The sequence below is a fragment of the Amblyomma americanum genome, chromosome 6 (genome assembly GCF_052857255.1).
Source record: "Amblyomma americanum isolate KBUSLIRL-KWMA chromosome 6, ASM5285725v1, whole genome shotgun sequence".
Classification (NCBI taxonomy): domain Eukaryota; kingdom Metazoa; phylum Arthropoda; class Arachnida; order Ixodida; family Ixodidae; genus Amblyomma; species Amblyomma americanum.
The window spans coordinates 124,698,005-124,723,347 of NC_135502.1; the positions used below are offsets into that span (position 1 = coordinate 124,698,005).

At 48.1% G+C, this 25,343-nt stretch overlaps 4 non-coding genes across 4 annotated transcripts; all 4 read right to left on the reverse strand.

Moving 5' to 3' along the window:
* Positions 1-1,225: 1,225 nt before the first annotated feature.
* TRNAS-UGA (transfer RNA serine (anticodon UGA)) lies at positions 1,226-1,299 on the reverse strand. Its single transcript has one exon. It is a non-coding gene; the product is annotated as a tRNA-Ser (tRNA).
* Positions 1,300-5,660: 4,361 nt separating this feature from the next.
* TRNAS-GGA (transfer RNA serine (anticodon GGA)) lies at positions 5,661-5,734 on the reverse strand. Its single transcript has one exon. It is a non-coding gene; the product is annotated as a tRNA-Ser (tRNA).
* A 1,405-nt stretch (positions 5,735-7,139) lies between these two features.
* Positions 7,140-7,213, reverse strand: TRNAS-GGA (transfer RNA serine (anticodon GGA)). The gene has a single exon. It is a non-coding gene; the product is annotated as a tRNA-Ser (tRNA).
* An 8,803-nt stretch (positions 7,214-16,016) lies between these two features.
* On the reverse strand, positions 16,017-16,090 carry TRNAS-GGA (transfer RNA serine (anticodon GGA)). Its single transcript has one exon. It is a non-coding gene; the product is annotated as a tRNA-Ser (tRNA).
* Between the last annotated feature and the right edge of the window lie 9,253 nt (positions 16,091-25,343).

A 25,343-nucleotide genomic window follows, 5' to 3' on the forward strand; every position in this document is an offset into this window, starting at 1 on the left:
ATGCTCTTGTGGCCGCGAATCAAGACTGCCAGAACCGAGACACTCGTTAAGCTATTAGCAGACAAGTTAAAGGAAATGAGGGGCCCGTTTGACAAATTTATGAAGGGAGCCAACAGTCACCGATACCAAAGTGCATATGGGAACGTTAATTTCTTTATGTGTTATGCTTATCAGTGGGATAATAATACTTAGAATAATAAGTCGCTTAAAGAAAATACTTATAAAGCAGCAGAAAAAACAACAATGCCGAAGGTGGGATCCGAACCCACGACCTCCGAATATCGCGTCGGGTGCTCTTACCAGCTGAGCTACGGCGATGGCTGTCCAATCAGCTGCTCTCGTGGGTATTTGTTTACTGGGTGTAAGCGAGCCTTGAGAGTGTTCACCAGCGCCACCCTCGACCATAGCGGCGGACGTAGCACGTCCTGTAATACCGCGAGCGTGACGAAGAACGTCATCTAACGGCGAGGGCGGACACTGTGGGAGAGCCCTCTTAAACTACCTAAGGCATCAAGACTGCCAGAACCGAGACCCTCGTTAAGCTATTAGCAGACAAGTTAAATGAATTGAGGGACCCGTTTGACAAATTTATGAAGGGAGCCAACAGTCACCGAAACCAAGGTGCATAGTGGAACGTAAATTTTTTTGTGTTATGCTTATCAGTGGGATAATGATACTTAGATTAATAAATCGCTTAAACAAAATTACTTATAAAGCAGCAGAAAAACAACCATGCCGCCGGTGGGATCCGAACCCGCGACCTCCGAATATAGCGTCCGGTGCTCTTACCAACTGAGCTACGGCGACGGCTGTCCAATCAGCTGCTCTCGTGGGTATTTATGTTTACTGGGTGTAAGCGAGCCTTGAGAGTGTTCACCAGCGCCACCCTCGACCATAGCGGCGGACGTAGCACGTCCTGTATTACCGCGAGCGTGACGTAGAACGTCATCTAACGGCGAGGGCGGACACTGTGGGAGAGCCTTCTTAAACTACCTAAGGCATCAAGACTGCCAGAACCGAGACCCTCGTTAAGCTATTAGCAGACAAGTTAAATGAATTGAGGGGCCCGTTTGACAAATTTATGAAGGGAGCCAACAGTCACCGAAACCAAGGTGCATAGGGGAACGTTAATTTTTTTTGTGTTATGCTTATCAGTGGGATAATGATACTTAAATTAATAAATCGCTTAAACAAAATTACTTATAAAGCAGCAGAAAAACAACCATGCCGCCGGTGGGATCCGAACCCGCGACCTCCGAATATCACGTCCGGTGCTCTTACCAACTGAGCTACGGCGACGGCTGTCCAATCTGCTGCTCTCGTGGGTATTTATGTTTACTGGGTGTAAGCGAGCCTTGAGAGTGTTCACGAGCGCCACCCTCGACCATAGCGGCGGACGTAGCACGTCCTGTAATACCGCGAACGTGACGTAGAACGTCATCTAACGGCGAGGGCGGAAACTTTGCGAGAGCCATCTTATGCTACCTATGACATCAAGGCTGCCAGAACCGAGACCTTCGTTAAGCTATTAGCAGACAAGTTAAATGAAATGAGGGGCCCGTTTGACATATTTATGAAGGGAGCCAACAGTCATCGAAACCAAGGTGCATACGGGAACGTTAATTTTTTATTATGTGTTATGCTTATAAGTGGGATTATAATACTTAGATTAATAAATCGCCTAAAGAAAATTACTTATAAAGCAGCAGAAAAAACAACCATGCCGCCGGTGGGATCCCAACCCACGACCTCCGAATATCGCGTCCGGTGCTCTTACCTACTGAGCTACGGCGACGGCTGTCCAATCTGCTGCTCTCGTGGGTATTTATGTTTACTGGGTGTAAACGAGCCTTGAGAGTGTTCACCAGCGCCCCCCTCGACCATAGCGGCGGACGTAGCACGTCCTGTAATACGCGAGCGTGCCGTAGAACGTCATCTAACGGCGAGGGCGGAAACTGTGCGAGAGCCCTCTTATGGTACCTATGGCATCAAGACTGCCAGAACCGAGACCCTCGTTAAGCTATTAGCAGACAAGTTAAATGAATTGAAGGCACCGTTTGACAAATTAATGAAGGGAGCCAACAGTCACCGAAACCAAGGTGCATAGGGGAACGTTAATTTTTTTGTGTTATTCTTATCAGTGGGATAGTAATACTTAGATTAATAAATCGCTTAAACAAAATTACTTATAAAGCAGCAGAAAAACAACCATGCCGCCGGTGGGATCCGAACCCACGACCTCCGAATATCGCGTCCGGTGCTCTTACCAACTGAGCTACGGCGACGGCTGTCCAATCTGCTGCTCTCGTGGGTATTTATGTTTACTGGGTGTAAGCGAGCCTTGAGTGTTCAACAGCGCCACCCTCGACCATAGCGGCAACGTAGCACGTCCTGTAATACCGCGAGCGTGAGGTAGAACGTCATCTAACGGCGAGGGCGGAAACTGTGCGAGAGCCCTCTTAGGCTACCTATGGCATCAAGACTGCCAGAACCGAGACCCTCGCTAAGCTATTAGCAGACAAGTTAATGAAATGAGGGGCCCGTTAGAAAAATATATGAAGGGAACCAACAGTCTCCGAAACCAAGGTGCATAGGGGAACGTTAATTTTTTTGGTGTTATGCTTATCAGTGGGATAATAATACTTAGATTAATAAGTCGCTTAAAGAAAATTACTTATAAAGCAGCAGAAAAAAACAACAATGCCGCCGGTGGGATCCGAACCCACGACCTCTGAATATCGCGTTCGGTGTTCTTACCAACTGAGCTACGGCGACGGCTGTCCAATCTACTTCTCTCGTGGGTATTTATGTTTACTGGGTGTAAGCGAGCTTTGAGAGTGTTCACCAGCGCCATCCTCGACCATAGCGGCGGACGTAGCACGTCCTGTAATACCGCGAGCGTGAAGTAGAACGTCATCTAACGGCGAGGGCGGAAACTGTGGGAGAGCCCTCTTAAGCTACCTATGGCATCAAGACTGCCAGAACCGAGACCCTCGTTAAGCTATTAGCAGACAAGTTAAATGAAATGAGGGGCCCGTTTGACAAATGTATGAAGGGAGCCAACAGTCACCGAAACCAAGGTGCATAGGGGAACGTTAATTTTTTTTATGTGTTATGCTTATCAGTGGGATAATAATACTTAGATTAATAAATCGCTTAAAGAAAATTACTTATAAAGCAGCAGAAAAAACAACCATTCCGCCGGCGGCATCCGAACCCACGACCTCCGAATATCGCGTCCGGTGCTGTTACCAACAAAGCTACGGCGACGGCTGTCCAATTTGCTGCTCTCGTGGGTATTTATGTTTACTGGGTGTAAGCGAGCCTTGAGAGTGTTCACCAGCGCCACCCTCGACCATAGCGGCGGACGTAGCACGTCCTGTAATACCGCGAGCGTGCCGTAGAACGTCATCTAACGGCGAGAGCGGAAACTGTGCGAGAGCCCTCTTATGCTACCTATGGCATCAAGACTGCCAGAACCGAGACCCTCGTTAAGCTATTAGCAGACAAGTTAAATGAATTGAAGGCACCGTTTGACAAATTAATGAAGGGAGCCAACAGTCACCGAAACCAAGGTGCATAGTGGAACGTAAATTTTTTTGTGTTATGCTTATCAGTGGGATAGTGATACTTATATTAATAAATCGCTTAAACAAAATTACTTATAAAGCAGCAGAAAAACAACCATGCCGCCGGTGGGATCCGAACCCGCGACCTCCGAATATAGCGTCCGGTGCTCTTACCAACTGAGCTACGGCGACGGCTGTCCAATCTGCTGCTCTCGTGGGTATTTATGTTTACTGGGTGTAAGCGAGCCTTGAGAGTGTTCACGAGCGCCTCCCTCGACCATAGCGGCGGACGTAGCACGTCCTGTAATACCGCGAACGTGACGTCGAACGTCATCTAACGGCGAGGGCGGAAACTGTGCGAGAGCCCTCTTATGGTACCTATGGCATCAAGGCTGCCAGAACCGAGACCTTCGTTAAGCTATTAGCAGACAAGTTAAATGAAATGAGGGGCCCGTTTGACAAATTTGTGAAGGGAGCCAACAGTCACCGAAACCAAGGTGCATAGGGGAACGTTAATTTTTTATTATGTGTTATGCTTATCAGTGGGATTATAATACTTAGATTAATAAATCGCCTAAAGAAAATTACTTATAAAGCAGCAGAAAAAACAACCATGCCGCCTGTGGGATTCGAGCCCACGACCTCTGAATATCGCGTCCGGTGCTCTTACCTACTGAGCTACGGCGACGGCTGTCCAATCTGCTGCTCTCGTGGGTATTTATGTTTACTGGGTGTAAGCGAGCCTTGAGAGTGTTCACCAGCGCCACCCTCAACCATAGCGGCGGACGTAGCACGTCCTGTTATACCGCGAGCGTGACGTAGAACGTCATCTAACGGCGAGGGCGGAAACTGTGCGAGAGCCCTCTTATGCTACCTATGGCATCAAGACTGCCATTACCGAGACCCTCGTTAAGCTATTAGCAGACAAGTTAAATAAAATGAGGGGCCCGTTTGACAAATTTATGAAGGGAGCCAACAGTCACCGAAACCAAGGTGCATAGGGGAGCCTTAATTTTTTTTATGTGTTATGCTTATCAGTGGGATAATAATACTTAGATTAATAAGTCGCTTAAAGAAAATTACTTATAAAGCAGCAGAAAAAACAATCATGCCGCCGGCGGGATCCGAACCCACGACCTCCGAATATCGCGTCCGGTGCTGTTACCAACAGAGCTACGGCGACGGCTGTCCAATCTGCTGCTCTCGTGGGTATTTATGTTTACTGGGTGTAAGCGAGCCTTGAGAGTGTTCACCAGCGCCACCCTCGACCATAGCGCGGATGTAGCACGTCCTGTAATACCTGAGCGTGCCGTAGAACGTCATCTAACGGCGAGAGCGGAAACTGTGCGAGAGCCCTCTTATGCTACCTATGGCATCAAGACTGCCAGAACCGAGACCCTCGTTAAGCTATTAGCAGACAAGTTAAATGAATTGAGGGGCCCGTTTGACAAATTAATGAAGGGAGCCAACAGTCACCGAAACCAAGGTGCATAGGGGAACGTTAATTTTTTTGTGTTATGCTTATCAGTGGGATAGTAATACTTAGAATAATAAATCGCTTAAACAAAATTACTTATAAAGCAGCAGAAAAAACAACAATGCCGCCGGTGGGATCCGAACCCACGACCTCCGAATATCGCGTCCGGTGTTCTTACCAACTGAGCTACGGCGACGGCTGTCCAATCTGCTGCTCTCGTGGGTATTTATGTTTACTGGGTGTAAGCGAGCCTTGAGAGTATTCACCAGCGCCACCCTCGACCATAGCGGCGGACGTAGCACGTCCTGTTATACCACGAGCGTGACGTAGAACGTCATCTAACGGCGAGGGCGGAAACTCTGCGAGGGCCCTCTTATGCTACCTATGGCATCAAGACTGCCAGAACCGAGACCCTCGTTAAGCTATTAGCAGACAAGTTAAATGAAATTAGAGCCCGTTTGACAAATTTATGAAGGGAGCCAACAGTCACCAAAACCAAGGTGCATAGAGGAACGCTAATTTTTTTATGGGTTATGCTTATCAGTGGGATAATAATACTTAGATTAATAAATCGGTTAAAGAAAATTACTTATAAAGCAGCAGAAAAACAACCAAGCCGCCGGTGGGATCCGAACCCACGACCTCCGAATATCCCGTCCGGTGCTCTGACCAACTGAGCTACGGCGACGGCTGTCCAATCTGCTGCTCTCGTGGGTATTTATGTTTACTGGGTGTAAGCGAGCCTTGAGAGTGTTCACCAGCGCCACCCTCAACCATAGCGGCGGACGTAGCACGTCCTGTTATACCGCGAGCGTGACGTAGAACGTCATCTAACGGCGAGGGCGGAAACTGTGCGAGAGCCCTCTTATGCTACCTATGGCATCAAGACTGCCATTACCGAGACCCTCGTTAAGCTATTAGCAGACAAGTTAAATAAAATGAGGGGCCCGTTTGACAAATTTATGAAGGGAGCCAACAGTCACCGAAACCAAGGTGCATAGGGGAGCCTTAATTTTTTTTATGTGTTATGCTTATCAGTGGGATAATAATACTTAGATTAATAAGTCGCTTAAAGAAAATTACTTATAAAGCAGCAGAAAAAACAATCATGCCGCCGGCGGGATCCGAACCCACGACCTCCGAATATCGCGTCCGGTGCTGTTACCAACAGAGCTACGGCGACGGCTGTCCAATCTGCTGCTCTCGTGGGTATTTATGTTTACTGGGTGTAAGCGAGCCTTGAGAGTGTTCACCAGCGCCACCCTCGACCATAGCGCGGACGTAGCACGTCCTGTAATACCTGAGCGTGCCGTAGAACGTCATCTAACGGCGAGAGCGGAAACTGTGCGAGAGCCCTCTTATGCTACCTATGGCATCAAGACTGCCAGAACCGAGACCCTCGTTAAGCTATTAGCAGACAAGTTAAGTGAAATGAGGGGCCCGTTTGACAAATTTATGAAGGGAGCCAACAGTCACCGAAACCAAGGTGCATAGAGGAACGCTAATTTTTTTTATGTGTTATGCTTATCAGTGGGATAATAATACTTAGTTTAATAAATCGGTTAAAGAAAATTACTTATAAAGCAGCAGAAAAACAACCATGCCGCCGGTGGGATCCGAACCCACGACCTCCGAATATCGCGTCCGGTGCTCTTACCAACTGAGCTACGGCGACGGCTGTCCAATCTGCTGCTCTCGTGGGTATTTATGTTTACTGGGTGTAAGCGAGCCTTGAGAGTGTTCAACAGCTCCACCCTCGACCATAGCGGCGAGCGTAGCACGTCCTGTAATACCGCGAGCGTGAGGTACAAGGTCATCTAACGGCGCGGGAGGAAACTGTGCGAGAGCCCTCTTATGCTACCTATGGCATCACGACTGCCAGAACCGAGACCCTCGTTAAGCTATTAGCAGACAAGTTAAATGAAATTAGAGCCCGTTTGACAAATTTATGAAGGGAGCCAACAGTCACCAAAACCAAGGTGCATAGAGGAACGCTAATTTTTTTATGGGTTATGCTTATCAGTGGGATAATAATACTTAGATTAATAAATCGGTTAAAGAAAATTACTTATAAAGCAGCAGAAAAACAACCATGCCGCGGGTGGGATCCGAACCCACGACCTCCGAATATCCCGTCCGGTGCTCTGACCAACTGAGCTACGGCGACGGCTGTCCAATCTGCTGCTCTCGTGGCTATTTATGTTTACTGGGTGTAAGCGAGCTTTGAGAGTGTTCACCAGCGCCACCCTCGAACCATAGCGGCGGACGTAGCACGTCCTATAATACCGCGAACGTTACGTAGAACGTCATCTAACGGCGAGGGCGGAAACTGTGCGAGAGCCCTCTTATGCTACCTATGGCATCAAGACTGCCAGAACCGAGACCCTCGTTAAGCTATTAGCAGACAAGTTAAATGAAATGAGGGGCCCGTTTGACAAATTTATGAAGGGAGCCAACAGTCACCGAAACCAAGGTGCATAGAGGATCGTTAATTTTTTTTATGTGTTATGCTTATCAGTGGGATAATAATACTTAGATTAATAAATCGCTTAAAGAAAATTACTTATAAAGCAGCAGAAAAACAACCATGCCGCCGATGGGATCCGAACCCACGACCTCCGAATATCGCGTCCGGTGCTCTTACCAACTGAGCTACGGCGACGGCTGTCCAATCTGCTGCTCTCGTGGGTATTTATGTTTACTGGGTGTAAGCGAGCCTTGAGAGTGTTCAACAGCGCCACCCTCGACCATAGCGGCAACGTAGCACGTCCTGTGATACCGCGAGCGTGAGGTAGAACGTCATCTAACGGCGAGGGCGGAAACTGTGCGAGAGCCCTCTTATGCTACCTATGGCATCAAGACTGCCAGAACCGAGACCCTCGTTAAGCTATTAGCAGACAAGTTAAATGAAATGAGGGGCCCGTTTGACAAATGTATGAAGGGAGCCAACAGTCACCGAAACCAAGGTGCATAGGGGAACGTTAATTTTTTTTATGTGTTATGCTTATCAGTGGGATAATAATACTTAGATTAATAAGTCGCTTAAAGAAAATTACTTATAAAGCAGCAGAAAAAACAACAATGCCGCCGGTGGGATCCGAACACACGACCTCCGAATATCGCGTCCGGTGTTCTTACCAACTGAGCTACGGCGATGGCTGTCCAATCTGCTGCTCTCGTGGGTATTTATGTTCACTGGGTGTAAGCGAGCCTTGAGAGTGTTCACCAGCGCCACCCTCGACCATAGCGGCGGATGTAGCACGTCCTGTAATACCGCGAGCGTGCCGTAGAACGTCATCTAACGGCGAGAGCGGAAACTGTGCGAGAGCCCTCTTATGCTACCTATGGCATCAAGACTGCCAGAACCGAGACCCTGGTTAAGCTATTAGCAAACAAGTTAAATGAAATGAGGGGCCCGTTTGACAAATTTATGAAGGGAGCCAACAGTCATCGAAACCAAGGTGCATAGGGGAACGTTAATTTTTTATTATGTGTTATGCTTATCAGTGGGATAATAATACTTAGATTAATAAATCGCTTAAAGAAAATTACTTATAAAGCAGCAGAAAAAACAACCATGCCGCCGGTGGGATCCGAACCCACGACCTCCGAATATCGCGTCCGGTGCTCTTACCTATTGAGCTACGGCGACGGCTGTCCAATCTGCTGCTCTCGTGGGTATTTATGTTTACTGGGTGTAGGAGAGCCTTGAGAGTGTTCACCAGCGCCACCCTCGACCATAGCGGCGGACGTAGCACGTCCTGTAATACGCGAGCGTGCCGTAGAACGTGATCTAACGGCGAGGGCGGAAACTGTGCGAGAGCCCGCTTATGCTACCTATGGCATCAAGACTGCCAGAACCGAGACACTCGTTAAGCTATTAGCAGACAAGTTAATGGAAATAAGGGCCCGTTTGACAAATTTATGAAGGGAGCCAACAGTCACCGATACCAAGGTGCATAAGGGAACTTTAATTTTTTTATGTGTTATGCTTATCAGTGGGATAATAATACTTAGATTAATAAGTCGCTTAAAGAAAATACTTATAAAGCAGCAGAAAAAACAACAATGCCGAAGGTGGGATCCGAACCCACGACCTCCGGATATCGCGTCCGGCGCTCTTACCAACTGAGCTACGGCGACGGCTGTCCAATCAGCTGCTCTCGTGGGTATTTATGTTTACTGGGTGTAAGCGAGCCTTGAAAGTGTTCACCAGCGCCACCCTCGACCATAGCGGCGGACGTAGCACGTCCTGTAATACCGCGAGCGTGACGTAGAACGTCATCTAACGGCGAGGGCGGACACTGTGGGAGAGCCCTCTTAAACTACCTAAGTCATCAAGACTGCCAGAACCGAGACCCTTGTTAAGCTATTAGCAGACAAGTTAAATGAATTGAGGGGCCCGTTTGACAAATTTATGAAGGGAGCCAACAGTCACCGAAACCAAGGTGCATAGAGGAACGTTAAGTTTTTTTTTGTTATGCTTATCAGTGGGATAATGATACTTAGATTAATAAATCGCTTAAACAAAATTACTTATAAAGCAGCTGAAAAACAACCATGCCGCCGGTGGGATCCGAACCCGCGACCTCCGAATATCGCGTCCGGTGCTCTTACAAACTGAGCTACGGCGACGGCTGTCCAATCTGATGCTCTCGTGGGTATTTATGTTTACTGGGTGTAAGCGAGCCTTGAGAGTGTTCACGAGCGCCACCCTCGACCATAGCGGCGGACATAGCACGTCCTGTAATACCGCGAACGTGACGTAGAACGTCATCTAACGGCGAGGGCGGAAACTGTGCGAGAGCCCTCTTATGCTACCTATGGCATCAAGGCTGCCAGAACAGAGACCTTCGTTAAGCTATTAGCAGACAAGTTAAATGAAATGAGGGGCCCGTTTGACAAATTTATGAAGGGAGCCAACAGTCACCGAAACCAAGGTGCATAGGGGAACGTTAATTTTTTTTGTGTTATGCTTATCAGTGGGATAATAATACTTTGATTAATAAATCGCTTAAAGAAAATTACTTATAAAGCAGCAGAAAAACAACCATGCCGCCGGTGGGATCCGAACCCACGACCTCCGAATATCGCGTCCGGTGCTCTTACCAACTGAGCTACGGCGACGGCTGTCCAATCTACTGCTCTCGTGGGTATTTATGTTTACTGGGTGTAAGCGAGCCTTGAGAGTGTTCAACAGCGCCACCCTCGACCATAGCGGCAACGTAGCACGTCCTGTAATACCGCGAGCGTGAGGTAGAACGTCATCTAACGGCGAGGGCGGAAACTGTGCGAGAGCCCTCTTATGCTACCTATGGCATCAAGACTGCCAGAACCGAGACCCTCGTTAAGCTATTAGCAGACAAGTTAAATGAAATGAGGGGCCCGTTTGACAAATGTATGAAGGGAGCCAACAGTCACCGAAACCAAGGTGCATAGGGGAACGTTAATTTTTTTTATGTGTTATGCTTATCAGTGGGATAATAATACTTAGAATAATAAGTCGCTTAAAGAAAATTACTTATAAAGCAGCAGAAAAAACAACAATGCCGCCGGTGGGATCCGAACCCACGACCTCCGAATATCGCGTCCGGTGTTCTTACCAACTGAGCTACGGCGACGGCTGTCCAATCTGCTGCTCTCGTGGGTATTTATGTTCACTGGGTGTAAGCGAGCCTTGAGAGTGTTCACCAGCGCCACCCTCGACCATAGCGGCGGACGTAGCACGTCCTGTAATACCGCGAGCGTGCCGTAGAACGTCATCTAACGGCGAGAGCGGAAACTGTGCGAGAGCCCTCTTATGCTACCTATGGCATCAAGACTGCCAGAACCGAGACCCTCGTTAAGCTATTAGCAGACAAGTTAAATGAAATGTGGGGCCCGTTTGACAAATTTATGAAGGGAGCCAACAGTCATCGAAACCAAGGTGCATAGGGGAACGTTAATTTTTTATTATGTGTTATGCTTATCAGTGGGATAATAATACTTAGATTAATAAATCGCTTAAAGAAAATTACTTATAAAGCAGCAGAAAAAACAACCATGCCGCCGGTGGGATCCGAACCCACGACCTCCGAATATCGCGTCCGGTGCTCTTACCTACTGAGCTACGGCGACGGCTGTCCAATCTGCTGCTCTCGTGGGTATTTATGTTTACTGGGTGTAAGCGAGCGTTGAGAGGTTTCACCAGCGCCGCCCTCGACCATGGCGGCGGACGTAGAACGTCCTGTAATACCGCGAGCTGACGTAGAACGTCATCTAACGGCGAGAGCGGAAACTGTGCGAGAGCCCTCTTATGCTACCTATGGCATCAAGACTGCCAGAACCGAGACCCTCGTTAAGCTATTAGCAGACAAGTTAAATGAAATGAGGGGCCCGTTTGACAAATGTATGAAGGGAGCCAACACTCACCGAAACCAAGGGGCATAGGGGAACCTTAATTTTTTTTATGTGTTATGCTTATCGGTGGGATAATAATACTTAGATTATTAAATCGCTTAAAGAAAATTACTTTTAAAGCAGCAGAAAAAACCATGCCGCCGGTGGGATCCGAACACACGACCTCCGAATATCGCGTCCGGTGCTCTTACCAACTGAGCTACGGCAACGGCTGTCCAGTCTGCTGCTCTCGTGGCTATTTATGTTTACTGGGTGTAAGCGAGCTTTGAGAGTGTTCACCAGCGCCACCCTCGACCATAGCGGCGGACGTAGCACGTCCTATAATACCGCGAACGTTACGTAGAACGTCATCTGACGGCGAGGGCGGAAACTGTGCGAGAGCCCTCTTAAGCTACCTATGGCATCAAGACTGCCAGAACCGAGACCCTCGTTAAGCTATTAGCAGAAAAGGTAAATGAAATGAGGGGCCCGTTTGACAAATTTATGAAGGGAGCCAACAGTCACCGATACCATGGTGCATAGGGGAACGTTAATTTTTTTTTATGTGTTATGCTTATCAGTGGGATAATAATACTTAGATTAATAAATCGCTTAAAGAAAATTACTTATAAAGCAGCAGAAAAACAACCATGCCGCCGGTGGGATCCGAACCCACGACCTCCGAATATCGCGTCCGGTGCTCTTACCAACTGAGCTACGGCGACGGCTGTCCAATCTGCTGCTCTCGTGGGTATTTATGTTTACTGGGTGTAAGCGAGCCTTGAGAGTGTTCAACAGCGCCACCCTCGACCATAGCGGCAACGTAGCACGTCCTGTAATTCGGCGAGCGTGAGGTAGAACGTCATCTAACGGCGAGGGCGGAAACTGTGCGAGAGCCCTCTTATGCTACCTATGGCATCAAGACTGCCAGAACCGAGACCCTCGTTAAGCTATTAGCAGACAAGTTAAATGAAATGAGGGGCCCGTTTGACAAATGTATGAAGGGAGCCAACAGTCACCGAAACCAAGGTGCATAGGCGAACGTTAATTTTTTTTATGTGTTATGCTTATCAGTGGGATAATAATACTTAGATTAATAAGTCGCTTAAAGAAAATTACTGATAAAGCAGCAGAAAAAACAATCATGCCGCCGGCAGGATCCGAACCCACGACCTCCGAATATCGCGTCCGGTGCTGTTACCAACAGAGCTACGGCGACGGCTGTCCAATCTGCTGCTCTCGTGGGTATTTATGTTTACTGGGTGTAAGCGAGCCTTGAGAGTGTTCACCAGCGCCACCCTCGACCATAGCGGCGGACGTAGCACGTCCTGTTATACCGCGAGCGTGACGTAGAACGTCATCTAACGGCGAGGGCGGAAACTGTGCGAGAGCCCTCTTATGCTACCTAAGGCATCAAGACTGCCAGAACCGAGACCCTCGTTAAGCTATTAGCAGACAAGTTAAATGAAATTAGGGCCCGTTTGACAATTTTATGCTGGAAGCCAACAGTCACCGAAACCAAGGTGCATAGGGGAACGTTAATTTTTTTTTATGCGTTATGCTTATCAGTGGGATAATAATACTTAGATTAATAAATCGGTTAAAGAAAATTACTTATAAAGCAGCAGAAAAACAACCATGCCGCCGGTGGGATCCGAACCCACGACCTCCGAATATCGCGTCCGGTGCTCTTACCAACTGAGCTACGGCGACGGCTGTCCAATCTGCTGCTCTCGTGGGTTTTTATGTTTACTGGGTGTAAGCGAGCCTTGAGAGTGTTCAACAGCGCCACCCTCGACCATAGCGGCGAGCGTATCACGTCCTGTAATACCGCGAGCGTGAGGTAGAAGGTCATCTAACGGCGCGGGAGGAAACTGTGCGAGAGCCCTCTTATGCTACCTATGGCATCACGACTGCCAGAACCGAGACCCTCGTTAAGCTATTAGCAGACAAGTTAAATGAAATGAGGGGCCCGTTTGACAAATTTATGAAGGGAGCCAACAGTCACCGAAACCAAGGTGCATAGGGGAACGTAAATTTTTTTTATGTGTTATGCTTATCAGTGGGATAATAATACTTAGGTTAGTAAATCGCTTAAAGAAAATTACTTATAAAGCAGCAGAAAAACAACCATGCCGCCGGTGGGATCCGAACCCCCGAACTCCGAATATCGCGTCCGGTGCTGTTACCAACTGAGCTACGGCGACGGCTGTCGAATCTGCTGCTCTCGTGGGTATTTATGTTTACTGGGTGTAAGCGAGCCTTGAGAGTGTTCACCAGCGCTACCCTCGACCATAGCGGCGGACGTAGCACGTCCTGTAATACCGCGAGCGTGACGTAGAACGTCATCTAACGGCTAGGGCGGACACTGTGGGAGAGCCCTCTTAAACTACCTAAGGCATCAAGACTGCCAGAACCGAGAACCTCGTTAAGCTATTAGCAGACAAGTTAAATGAATTGAGGGGCCCGTTTTACAAATTTATGAAGGGAGCCAACAGTCACCGAAACCAAGGTGCATAGGGGAACGTTAATTTTTTTTGTGTTATGCTTATCAGTGGGATAATGATACTTAGAATAATAAATCGCTTAAACAAAATTACTTATAAAGCAGCAGAAAAACAACCATGCCGCCGGTGGGATCCGAACCCGCGACCTCCGAATATCGCGTCCGGTGCTCTTACCAACTGAGCTACGGCGACGGCTGTCCAATCTGCTGCTCTCGTGGGTATTTATGTTTACTGGGTGTAAGCGAGCCTTGAGAGTGTTCACGAGCGCCACCCTCGACCATAGCGGCGGACGTAGCACGTTCTGTAATACCGCGAACGTGACGTAGAACGTCATCTAACGGCGAAGGCGGAAACTGTGTGAGAGCCCTCTTATGCTACCTATGGCATCAAGGCTGCCAGAACGGAGACCTTCGTTAAGCTATTAGCAGACAAGTTAAATGAAATGAGGGGCCCGTTTGACAAATTTATGAAGGGAGCCAACAGTCATCGAAACCAAGGTGCATACAGGAACGTTAATTTTTATTATGTGTTATGCTTATAAGTGGGATTATGATACTTAGATTAATAAATCGCTTAAAGAAACTTACTTATAAAGCAGCAGAAAAAACAACCATGCCGCCGGTGGGATCCCAACCCACGACCTCCGAATATCGCGTCCGGTGCTCTTACCAACTGAGCTACGGCGACGGCTGTCCAATCTGCTGCTCTCGTGGGTATTTATGTTTACTGGGTGTAAGCGAGCCTTGAGTGTTCAACAGCGCCACCCTCGACCATAGCGGCAACGTAGCACGTCCTGTAATACCGCGAGCGTGAGGTAGAACGTCATCTAACGCCGAGGGCGGAAACTGTGCGAGAGCCCTCTTATGCTACCTATGGCATCAAGACTGCCAGAACCGAGACCCTCGCTAAGCTATTAGCAGAAAAGGTAAATGAAATGAGGGGCCCGTTTGACAAATTTATGAAGGGAGCCAACAGTCACCGAAACCAAGGTGCATAGGGGAACGTTAATTTTTTTGTGTTATGCTTATCAGTGGGATAATAATACTTAGATTAATAAATCGCTTAAAGAAAATTACTTATAAAGCAGCAGAAAAAACAACCATGCCGCCGGCGGCATCCGAACCCACGACCTCCGAATATCGCGTCCGGTGCTGTTACCAACAGAGCTACGGCGACGGCTGTCCAATCTGCTGCTCTCGTGGGTATTTATGTTTACTGGGTGTAAGCGAGCCTTGAGAGTGTTCACCAGCGCCACCCTCGACCATAGCGGCGGACGTAGCACGTCCTGTAATACCGCGAGCGTGCCGTAGAACGTCATCTAACGGCGAGAGCGGAAACTGTGCGAGAGCCCTCTTATGCTACCTATGGCATCAAGACTGCCAGAACCGAGACCCTCGTTAAGCTATTAGCAGACAAGTTAAATGAATTGAAGGCACCGTTTGACAAATTAATGAAGGAAGCCAACAGTCACCGAAACCAAGGTGCATAGGGGAACGTTAATTTTTTGTGTTATGCTTATCAGTGGGATAGTAATACTTAGATTAATAAATCGCTTAAACAAAATTACGTATAAAGCAGCAGAAAAACAACCATGCCGCCGGTGGGATCCCAACCCACGACCTCCGAATATCGCGTCCGGTGCTCTTACCAACTGAGCTACGGCGCCGGCTGTCCAATCTGCTGCTCACGTGGGTATTTATGTTTACTGGGTGTAAGCGAGCGTTGAGAGTTTTCACCAGCGCCACCCTCGACCATGGCGGCGGACGTAGAACGTCCTGTAATACCGCGAGCTGACGTAGAACGTCATCTAACGGCGAGGGCGGAAACTGTGCGAGAGCCCTCTTATGCTACCTATGGCATCAAGACTGCCAGAACCGACACCCTCGTTAAGCTATTAGCAGACAAGTTAAATAAAATGAGGGGCCCGTTTGACAAAGTTATGAAGGGAGCCAACAGTCACCGAAACCAAGGTGCGTAGGGGAACCTTAATTTTTTTTATGTGTTATGCTTATCGGTGGGATAATAATACTTAGATTAATAAATCGGTTAAAGAAAATTACTTATAAAGCAGCAGAAAAACAACCATGCCGCGGGTGGGATCCGAACCCACGACCTCCGAATATCCCGTCCGGTGCTCTGACCAACTGAGCTACGGCGACGGCTGTCCAATCTGCTGCTCTCGTGGCTATTTATGTTTACTGGGTGTAAGCGAGCTTTGAGAGTGTTCACCAGCGCCACCCTCGAACCATAGCGGCGGACGTAGCACGTCCTATAATACCGCGAACGTTACGTAGAACGTCATCTAACGGCGAGGGCGGAAACTGTGCGAGAGCCCTCTTATGCTACCTATGGCATCAAGACTGCCAGAACCGAGACCCTCGTTAAGCTATTAGCAGACAAGTTAAATGAAATGAGGGGCCCGTTTGACAAATTTATGAAGGGAGCCAACAGTCACCGAAACCAAGGTGCATAGAGGATCGTTAATTTTTTTTATGTGTTATGCTTATCAGTGGGATAATAATACTTAGATTAATAAATCGCTTAAAGAAAATTACTTATAAAGCAGCAGAAAAACAACCATGCCGCCGATGGGATCCGAACCCACGACCTCCGAATATCGCGTCCGGTGCTCTTACCAACTGAGCTACGGCGACGGCTGTCCAATCTGCTGCTCTCGTGGGTATTTATGTTTACTGGGTGTAAGCGAGCCTTGAGAGTGTTCAACAGCGCCACCCTCGACCATAGCGGCAACGTAGCACGTCCTGTAATACCGCGAGCGTGAGGTAGAACGTCATCTAACGGCGAGGGCGGAAACTGTGCGAGAGCCCTCTTATGCTACCTATGGCATCAAGACTGCCAGAACCGAGACCCTCGTTAAGCTATTAGCAGACAAGTTAAATGAAATGAGGGGCCCGTTTGACAAATGTATGAAGGGAGCCAACAGTCACCGAAACCAAGGTGCATAGGGGAACGTTAATTTTTTTTATGTGTTATGCTTATCAGTGGGATAATAATACTTAGATTAATAAGTCGCTTAAAGAAAATTACTTATAAAGCAGCAGAAAAAACAACAATGCCGCCGGTGGGATCCGAACACACGACCTCCGAATATCGCGTCCGGTGTTCTTACCAACTGAGCTACGGCGATGGCTGTCCAATCTGCTGCTCTCGTGGGTATTTATGTTCACTGGGTGTAAGCGAGCCTTGAGAGTGTTCACCAGCGCCACCCTCGACCATAGCGGCGGATGTAGCACGTCCTGTAATACCGCGAGCGTGCCGTAGAACGTCATCTAACGGCGAGAGCGGAAACTGTGCGAGAGCCCTCTTATGCTACCTATGGCATCAAGACTGCCAGAACCGAGACCCTGGTTAAGCTATTAGCAAACAAGTTAAATGAAATGAGGGGCCCGTTTGACAAATTTATGAAGGGAGCCAACAGTCATCGAAACCAAGGTGCATAGGGGAACGTTAATTTTTTATTATGTGTTATGCTTATCAGTGGGATAATAATACTTAGATTAATAAATCGCTTAAAGAAAATTACTTATAAAGCAGCAGAAAAAACAACCATGCCGCCGGTGGGATCCGAACCCACGACCTCCGAATATCGCGTCCGGTGCTCTTACCTATTGAGCTACGGCGACGGCTGTCCAATCTGCTGCTCTCGTGGGTATTTATGTTTACTGGGTGTAGGAGAGCCTTGAGAGTGTTCACCAGCGCCACCCTCGACCATAGCGGCGGACGTAGCACGTCCTGTAATACGCGAGCGTGCCGTAGAACGTGATCTAACGGCGAGGGCGGAAACTGTGCGAGAGCCCGCTTATGCTACCTATGGCATCAAGACTGCCAGAACCGAGACACTCGTTAAGCTATTAGCAGACAAGTTAATGGAAATAAGGGCCCGTTTGACAAATTTATGAAGGGAGCCAACAGTCACCGATACCAAGGTGCATAAGGGAACTTTAATTTTTTTATGTGTTATGCTTATCAGTGGGATAATAATACTTAGATTAATAAGTCGCTTAAAGAAAATACTTATAAAGCAGCAGAAAAAACAACAATGCCGAAGGTGGGATCCGAACCCACGACCTCCGGATATCGCGTCCGGCGCTCTTACCAACTGAGCTACGGCGACGGCTGTCCAATCAGCTGCTCTCGTGGGTATTTATGTTTACTGGGTGTAAGCGAGCCTTGAAAGTGTTCACCAGCGCCACCCTCGACCATAGCGGCGGACGTAGCACGTCCTGTAATACCGCGAGCGTGACGTAGAACGTCATCTAACGGCGAGGGCGGACACTGTGGGAGAGCCCTCTTAAACTACCTAAGTCATCAAGACTGCCAGAACCGAGACCCTTGTTAAGCTATTAGCAGACAAGTTAAATGAATTGAGGGGCCCGTTTGACAAATTTATGAAGGGAGCCAACAGTCACCGAAACCAAGGTGCATAGAGGAACGTTAAGTTTTTTTTTGTTATGCTTATCAGTGGGATAATGATACTTAGATTAATAAATCGCTTAAACAAAATTACTTATAAAGCAGCTGAAAAACAACCATGCCGCCGGTGGGATCCGAACCCGCGACCTCCGAATATCGCGTCCGGTGCTCTTACAAACTGAGCTACGGCGACGGCTGTCCAATCTGATGCTCTCGTGGGTATTTATGTTTACTGGGTGTAAGCGAGCCTTGAGAGTGTTCACGAGCGCCACCCTCGACCATAGCGGCGGACATAGCACGTCCTGTAATACCGCGAACGTGACGTAGAACGTCATCTAACGGCGAGGGCGGAAACTGTGCGAGAGCCCTCTTATGCTACCTATGGCATCAAGGCTGCCAGAACAGAGACCTTCGTTAAGCTATTAGCAGACAAGTTAAATGAAATGAGGGGCCCGTTTGACAAATTTATGAAGGGAGCCAACAGTCACCGAAACCAAGGTGCATAGGGGAACGTTAATTTTTTTTGTGTTATGCTTATCAGTGGGATAATAATACTTTGATTAATAAATCGCTTAAAGAAAATTACTTATAAAGCAGCAGAAAAACAACCATGCCGCCGGTGGGATCCGAACCCACGACCTCCGAATATCGCGTCCGGTGCTCTTACCAACTGAGCTACGGCGACGGCTGTCCAATCTACTGCTCTCGTGGGTATTTATGTTTACTGGGTGTAAGCGAGCCTTGAGAGTGTTCAACAGCGCCACCCTCGACCATAGCGGCAACGTAGCACGTCCTGTAATACCGCGAGCGTGAGGTAGAACGTCATCTAACGGCGAGGGCGGAAACTGTGCGAGAGCCCTCTTATGCTACCTATGGCATCAAGACTGCCAGAACCGAGACCCTCGTTAAGCTATTAGCAGACAAGTTAAATGAAATGAGGGGCCCGTTTGACAAATGTATGAAGGGAGCCAACAGTCACCGAAACCAAGGTGCATAGGGGAACGTTAATTTTTTTTATGTGTTATGCTTATCAGTGGGATAATAATACTTAGAATAATAAGTCGCTTAAAGAAAATTACTTATAAAGCAGCAGAAAAAACAACAATGCCGCCGGTGGGATCCGAACCCACGACCTCCGAATATCGCGTCCGGTGTTCTTACCAACTGAGCTACGGCGACGGCTGTCCAATCTGCTGCTCTCGTGGGTATTTATGTTCACTGGGTGTAAGCGAGCCTTGAGAGTGTTCACCAGCGCCACCCTCGACCATAGCGGCGGACGTAGCACGTCCTGTAATACCGCGAGCGTGCCGTAGAACGTCATCTAACGGCGAGAGCGGAAACTGTGCGAGAGCCCTCTTATGCTACCTATGGCATCAAGACTGCCAGAACCGAGACCCTCGTTAAGCTATTAGCAGACAAGTTAAATGAAATGTGGGGCCCGTTTGACAAATTTATGAAGGGAGCCAACAGTCATCGAAACCAAGGTGCATAGGGGAACGTTAATTTTTTATTATGTGTTATGCTTATCAGTGGGATAATAATACTTAGATTAATAAATCGCTTAAAGAAAATTACTTATAAAGCAGCAGAAAAAACAACCATGCCGCCGGTGGGATCCGAACCCACGACCTCCGAATATCGCGTCCGGTGCTCTTACCTACTGAGCTACGGCGACGGCTGTCCAATCTGCTGCTCTCGTGGGTATTTATGTTTACTGGGTGTAAGCGAGCGTTGAGAGGTTTCACCAGCGCCGCCCTCGACCATGGCGGCGGACGTAGAACGTCCTGTAATACCGCGAGCTGACGTAGAACGTCATCTAACGGCGAGAGCGGAAACTGTGCGAGAGCCCTCTTATGCTACCTATGGCATCAAGACTGCCAGAACCGAGACCCTCGTTAAGCTATTAGCAGACAAGTTAAATGAAATGAGGGGCCCGTTTGACAAATGTATGAAGGGAGCCAACACTCACCGAAACCAAGGGGCATAGGGGAACCTTAATTTTTTTTATGTGTTATGCTTATCGGTGGGATAATAATACTTAGATTATTAAATCGCTTAAAGAAAATTACTTTTAAAGCAGCAGAAAAAACCATGCCGCCGGTGGGATCCGAACACACGACCTCCGAATATCGCGTCCGGTGCTCTTACCAACTGAGCTACGGCAACGGCTGTCCAGTCTGCTGCTCTCGTGGCTATTTATGTTTACTGGGTGTAAGCGAGCTTTGAGAGTGTTCACCAGCGCCACCCTCGACCATAGCGGCGGACGTAGCACGTCCTATAATACCGCGAACGTTACGTAGAACGTCATCTGACGGCGAGGGCGGAAACTGTGCGAGAGCCCTCTTAAGCTACCTATGGCATCAAGACTGCCAGAACCGAGACCCTCGTTAAGCTATTAGCAGAAAAGGTAAATGAAATGAGGGGCCCGTTTGACAAATTTATGAAGGGAGCCAACAGTCACCGATACCATGGTGCATAGGGGAACGTTAATTTTTTTTATGTGTTATGCTTATCAGTGGGATAATAATACTTAGATTAATAAATCGCTTAAAGAAAATTACTTATAAAGCAGCAGAAAAACAACCATGCCGCCGGTGGGATCCGAACCCACGACCTCCGAATATCGCGTCCGGTGCTCTTACCAACTGAGCTACGGCGACGGCTGTCCAATCTGCTGCTCTCGTGGGTATTTATGTTTACTGGGTGTAAGCGAGCCTTGAGAGTGTTCAACAGCGCCACCCTCGACCATAGCGGCAACGTAGCACGTCCTGTAATTCGGCGAGCGTGAGGTAGAACGTCATCTAACGGCGAGGGCGGAAACTGTGCGAGAGCCCTCTTATGCTACCTATGGCATCAAGACTGCCAGAACCGAGACCCTCGTTAAGCTATTAGCAGACAAGTTAAATGAAATGAGGGGCCCGTTTGACAAATGTATGAAGGGAGCCAACAGTCACCGAAACCAAGGTGCATAGGCGAACGTTAATTTTTTTTATGTGTTATGCTTATCAGTGGGATAATAATACTTAGATTAATAAGTCGCTTAAAGAAAATTACTGATAAAGCAGCAGAAAAAACAATCATGCCGCCGGCAGGATCCGAACCCACGACCTCCGAATATCGCGTCCGGTGCTGTTACCAACAGAGCTACGGCGACGGCTGTCCAATCTGCTGCTCTCGTGGGTATTTATGTTTACTGGGTGTAAGCGAGCCTTGAGAGTGTTCACCAGCGCCACCCTCGACCATAGCGGCGGACGTAGCACGTCCTGTTATACCGCGAGCGTGACGTAGAACGTCATCTAACGGCGAGGGCGGAAACTGTGCGAGAGCCCTCTTATGCTACCTAAGGCATCAAGACTGCCAGAACCGAGACCCTCGTTAAGCTATTAGCAGACAAGTTAAATGAAATTAGGGCCCGTTTGACAATTTTATGCTGGAAGCCAACAGTCACCGAAACCAAGGTGCATAGGGGAACGTTAATTTTTTTTTATGCGTTATGCTTATCAGTGGGATAATAATACTTAGATTAATAAATCGGTTAAAGAAAATTACTTATAAAGCAGCAGAAAAACAACCATGCCGCCGGTGGGATCCGAACCCACGACCTCCGAATATCGCGTCCGGTGCTCTTACCAACTGAGCTACGGCGACGGCTGTCCAATCTGCTGCTCTCGTGGGTTTTTATGTTTACTGGGTGTAAGCGAGCCTTGAGAGTGTTCAACAGCGCCACCCTCGACCATAGCGGCGAGCGTATCACGTCCTGTAATACCGCGAGCGTGAGGTAGAAGGTCATCTAACGGCGCGGGAGGAAACTGTGCGAGAGCCCTCTTATGCTACCTATGGCATCACGACTGCCAGAACCGAGACCCTCGTTAAGCTATTAGCAGACAAGTTAAATGAAATGAGGGGCCCGTTTGACAAATTTATGAAGGGAGCCAACAGTCACCGAAACCAAGGTGCATAGGGGAACGTAAATTTTTTTTATGTGTTATGCTTATCAGTGGGATAATAATACTTAGGTTAGTAAATCGCTTAAAGAAAATTACTTATAAAGCAGCAGAAAAACAACCATGCCGCCGGTGGGATCCGAACCCCCGAACTCCGAATATCGCGTCCGGTGCTGTTACCAACTGAGCTACGGCGACGGCTGTCGAATCTGCTGCTCTCGTGGGTATTTATGTTTACTGGGTGTAAGCGAGCCTTGAGAGTGTTCACCAGCGCTACCCTCGACCATAGCGGCGGACGTAGCACGTCCTGTAATACCGCGAGCGTGACGTAGAACGTCATCTAACGGCTAGGGCGGACACTGTGGGAGAGCCCTCTTAAACTACCTAAGGCATCAAGACTGCCAGAACCGAGAACCTCGTTAAGCTATTAGCAGACAAGTTAAATGAATTGAGGGGCCCGTTTTACAAATTTATGAAGGGAGCCAACAGTCACCGAAACCAAGGTGCATAGGGGAACGTTAATTTTTTTTGTGTTATGCTTATCAGTGGGATAATGATACTTAGAATAATAAATCGCTTAAACAAAATTACTTATAAAGCAGCAGAAAAACAACCATGCCGCCGGTGGGATCCGAACCCGCGACCTCCGAATATCGCGTCCGGTGCTCTTACCAACTGAGCTACGGCGACGGCTGTCCAATCTGCTGCTCTCGTGGGTATTTATGTTTACTGGGTGTAAGCGAGCCTTGAGAGTGTTCACGAGCGCCACCCTCGACCATAGCGGCGGACGTAGCACGTTCTGTAATACCGCGAACGTGACGTAGAACGTCATCTAACGGCGAAGGCGGAAACTGTGTGAGAGCCCTCTTATGCTACCTATGGCATCAAGGCTGCCAGAACGGAGACCTTCGTTAAGCTATTAGCAGACAAGTTAAATGAAATGAGGGGCCCGTTTGACAAATTTATGAAGGGAGCCAACAGTCATCGAAACCAAGGTGCATACAGGAACGTTAATTTTTATTATGTGTTATGCTTATAAGTGGGATTATGATACTTAGATTAATAAATCGCTTAAAGAAACTTACTTATAAAGCAGCAGAAAAAACAACCATGCCGCCGGTGGGATCCCAACCCACGACCTCCGAATATCGCGTCCGGTGCTCTTACCAACTGAGCTACGGCGACGGCTGTCCAATCTGCTGCTCTCGTGGGTATTTATGTTTACTGGGTGTAAGCGAGCCTTGAGTGTTCAACAGCGCCACCCTCGACCATAGCGGCAACGTAGCACGTCCTGTAATACCGCGAGCGTGAGGTAGAACGTCATCTAACGCCGAGGGCGGAAACTGTGCGAGAGCCCTCTTATGCTACCTATGGCATCAAGACTGCCAGAACCGAGACCCTCGCTAAGCTATTAGCAGAAAAGGTAAATGAAATGAGGGGCCCGTTTGACAAATTTATGAAGGGAGCCAACAGTCACCGAAACCAAGGTGCATAGGGGAACGTTAATTTTTTTGTGTTATGCTTATCAGTGGGATAATAATACTTAGATTAATAAATCGCTTAAAGAAAATTACTTATAAAGCAGCAGAAAAAACAACCATGCCGCCGGCGGCATCCGAACCCACGACCTCCGAATATCGCGTCCGGTGCTGTTACCAACAGAGCTACGGCGACGGCTGTCCAATCTGCTGCTCTCGTGGGTATTTATGTTTACTGGGTGTAAGCGAGCCTTGAGAGTGTTCACCAGCGCCACCCTCGACCATAGCGGCGGACGTAGCACGTCCTGTAATACCGCGAGCGTGCCGTAGAACGTCATCTAACGGCGAGAGCGGAAACTGTGCGAGAGCCCTCTTATGCTACCTATGGCATCAAGACTGCCAGAACCGAGACCCTCGTTAAGCTATTAGCAGACAAGTTAAATGAATTGAAGGCACCGTTTGACAAATTAATGAAGGAAGCCAACAGTCACCGAAACCAAGGTGCATAGGGGAACGTTAATTTTTTGTGTTATGCTTATCAGTGGGATAGTAATACTTAGATTAATAAATCGCTTAAACAAAATTACGTATAAAGCAGCAGAAAAACAACCATGCCGCCGGTGGGATCCCAACCCACGACCTCCGAATATCGCGTCCGGTGCTCTTACCAACTGAGCTACGGCGCCGGCTGTCCAATCTGCTGCTCACGTGGGTATTTATGTTTACTGGGTGTAAGCGAGCGTTGAGAGTTTTCACCAGCGCCACCCTCGACCATGGCGGCGGACGTAGAACGTCCTGTAATACCGCGAGCTGACGTAGAACGTCATCTAACGGCGAGGGCGGAAACTGTGCGAGAGCCCTCTTATGCTACGTATGGCATCAAGACTGCCAGAACCGACACCCTCGTTAAGCTATTAGCAGACAAGTTAAATAAAATGAGGGGCCCGTTTGACAAAGTTATGAAGGGAGCCAACAGTCACCGAAACCAAGGTGCGTAGGGGAACCTTAATTTTTTTTATGTGTTATGCTTATCGGTGGGATAATATTACTTAGATTATTAAATCGCTTAAAGAAAATTACTTTTAAAGCAGCAGAAAAAACAACCATGCCGCCGGCGGCATCCGAACCCACGACCTCCGAATATCGCGTCCGGTGCTGTTACCAACAGAGCTACGGCGACGGCTGTCCAATCTGCTGCTCTCGTGGGTATTTATGTTTACTGGGTGTAAGCGAGCCTTGAGAGTGTTCACCAGCGCCACCCTCGACCATAGCGGCGGACGTAACACGTCCTGTAATACCGCGAGCGTGCCGTAGAACGTCATCTAACGGCGAGAGCGGAAACTGTGCGAGAGCCCTCTTATGCTACCTATGGCATCAAGACTGCCAGAACCGACACCCTCGTTAAGCTATTAGCAGACAAGTTAAATAAAATGAGGGGCCCGTTTGACAAAGTAATGAAGGGAGCCAACACTCACCGAAACCAAGGTGCATAGGGGAACCTTTATTTTTTTTATGTGTTATGCTTATCGGTGGGATAATAATACTTAGATTATTAA